Here is a 3,027-nt window from a genome sequence, read left to right on the forward strand (position 1 = left end):
TAAATGCATTAGTGCACCCGCAGGCACTACAGGTTTTAAAGCTTCACATTATTGGTTACATCAAAGACCACACATTTCTCTGTTGGTGATTTGACAAAGGTCTGTTTTTAAAATTTTACATTTCCCGTGCGGCTGGACGGTTTCCGTTCACATGAAGCATGCTGAGATGACCATTGTGTTGCTAAAGCGGTTCGCCCACAATGGCCACACACAAGGCTGTCTGTCTGTCTCTAATTGCAATTGGACTAGACAGAATAACTTCTCTGGGAATGTGATCACGATGAGAGTAAAGCTCTCTCTCCTAATGCATACAAGCCTTTTCATCTATTCCAAAACCAATCACCATAAAGAAGGTGATGATGATTTTATGGACAAGGGATCCCATTACTGACAAAGAATGATCAGAGAGAGAAACCCTTCTTCATGGTAAACTAACAGTGCACTTGACTGACTTGAACTGACGAAGCTGAGCTGACAGAGCCGCACTGACTGAAATGGCTCTCTATAGTCTACCTGTGCTCGGGGACTACAAAGACCTGACCTACGTTCTTACTTGACTTGACCAAAGGAAGATCACATGACCTGTTTTGACACTACATCTTGGAAGCAAACCAGATGCCTGGTCCTTATTGTCATGTTGCTTGCTGTGTCTGTTGCTTTATGTTATGCTGGATGTTTCTTTGTGTGCTGCTGCCGTGTTGATGATAAAATGTGATGCACGCTAACAGATTGACCCCATTTCTACAGGAAAATAATGATGCATGCTAATTCCTTGTTGTTTGATGTTATTGTTTAAATTCCTTTTTTTTTAAACATGGTCCAGAGTTTTGCCCATGCGCTCTCCTCCACAGAGAAAAGGGGGAACTGAATGCAAAACTATGGAATGTGATGAGAACAACAGGTCTGTGTGTGAGGTGTGTTATCAGACAGCCTGGAAGCTCGAGGTTGAAACTCATTCAGAGAGGCTGTTTTTCACACACAGAGCAGAGTGTCACCCAGAATAATATGCCATAATTTGTTTTTATTTACAGTGAAATGAGTGACGTCACATAATGGACTGAACTAACATCATGTGAATGAATTACTGTCTTGTTGTTGTTGACAGTTTTCCCTCTCCTACACAGGAGCAGCAGCCAGAGCCTAATATCTAACACTAACCGATTTTTTTTCTTCCTTTTTAGTTTTTAGCCTTCCTAGAAAACTACAGATTGCTGGTGTTGTAAAACTGTAATAAAAACTTCTAATGAAATATTGTGATGAAGGAAGAGACAGGTTTATGAAAGGTTTCCCAAAACACCCTCACAACTTCTGTCAAACATGCGCAATCTGCCTAAGACACAACAGAGGGAGAGGATTACAGGTTTTATTAACAGCACATCCACCACCAGATGAACCGTTTGACCACCTTATAAGGGAGGTTTTTAGCTAAACCCAAGCAAAGGCAAAATGTACTGTTGATGATAGTTGATATGTTTCCAAAATAGATAGAAGTTTTTCCAACTTCAAAACTAGACGGGTGCAACTGGAGCAAAAGCCCTAGTTTGTGAAATCTTGCCATGCTGGGGTTTGCTTTCCAAAATAGACAGTGACGACAGAACACCTTTTAGAAGTGAAGCCATGAAAACAACTTGGCTTTAATATGGACATTGATTTGAGACAACATTGTTCCTACCACCCAGCAATCGGTGGAGCAGTAGAGAAACAGAATAGAATGCTAAAGGTTAAGCTAGCTAAGTATTGTGAAGACACAGGTCTTCCATGAAAAATGCGGTTGCCGGTGGTGTTGATGAGAACCAGGATAAGAACCAGGTCAAGGTTTGAACCCATTTATGATTCTTTTAGGGCGCCCTCCACTAAAAGGGATAGAGGCAGCGAGCAGAGTACCCCTTGACACACATCATTGTGAGAATTATTGAATGTTAAAGTATTGCCAGACTTTGTTCTCTGCTCTTGCCCGTCTACATCAGCAGGTTAAAGAGGCCCTACCCTCTCCAGTGACAGAACCACTGCACAGTCTCCTGCCAGGAGATTTTGTGGTGGTTAAGGTCTTTAGAAGAAAAGCACTGGAAGGCGCAGAGGTGGAAAGGTGCTCCTGACAACATACACAGCGGTAAAAGTGGCTGAAAGAGCTACGTGGATTCACGCCAGCCACTGCAGGAAGGTGCCTGCACCAGTACAACAATAGATCAACAAGCGTGCACAATCAGCAACTGAACCACTGTTTTCCCTGACCTTGTGTTGTGAGTGAAGGAGGGATTGGGAACGCTTAGGCACCCTTTGTCTCGGACTCACAGGCTGTTAGACAGCAAACATCAGCACAGTGGAGCTAGTGGGAAAACTCCTGGTCTCACCACTGCTGATTTAAGTGATGCCATCAAAACTGAAGAGTGTCTCTGGAAGGAGACGTCATGGGACCCAGTCAGACACCCAAATATGTGTGGCCTACAAGGAGCAACACAGATGTTTGCTGCCATTGCAATATCATTAACAGTGCCTCTGTTGCAGTTCTTAGATCACAAGCATGATGCACAAAAACCACCACAACAGAACACCACAGTGAACTTCAGGCATTGACATCAGATAGCAGTGTTAGAGGCAAGAGAAGAGCCCAAAGAGGCTGGGATGCTTGGCTAATGTTTAATAACTCCTGTTGTATGTTTGTGCCCAACAATACAGCTCCAGATGGTTAGGTGAACCCAGTGCTGGAAGGACTGCGTTCCCTACGAGAAGAACTTGCAGAGAACTCTGAAGGGGACACTAACATGTTTGACTGGTCTGTTTCTGTGTTTGCTAAATAAAAGGCCTTAGTGATGCCCATGCTAGCAGATCTAATGATTGCTGTAGCACTGTTAGCTCTCTGTGGATGTTGCACCCTGCATGCTTCATCAGAATAGACCAGTGTTTCACTGTGTGGTATTTGATTATTTTATTATGTTACAGCTAGGTGAAGTTTCCCATGGGAAAGATGCTCGTTAGAGAGTTTTCTTATCAGACTGTCCTTGATAGGCCTTCATCTCAGGACAGCTG

The sequence above is a fragment of the Micropterus dolomieu genome, linkage group LG11, assembly GCF_021292245.1.
Source record: "Micropterus dolomieu isolate WLL.071019.BEF.003 ecotype Adirondacks linkage group LG11, ASM2129224v1, whole genome shotgun sequence".
Taxonomy (NCBI): Eukaryota; Metazoa; Chordata; class Actinopteri; order Centrarchiformes; family Centrarchidae; genus Micropterus; species Micropterus dolomieu.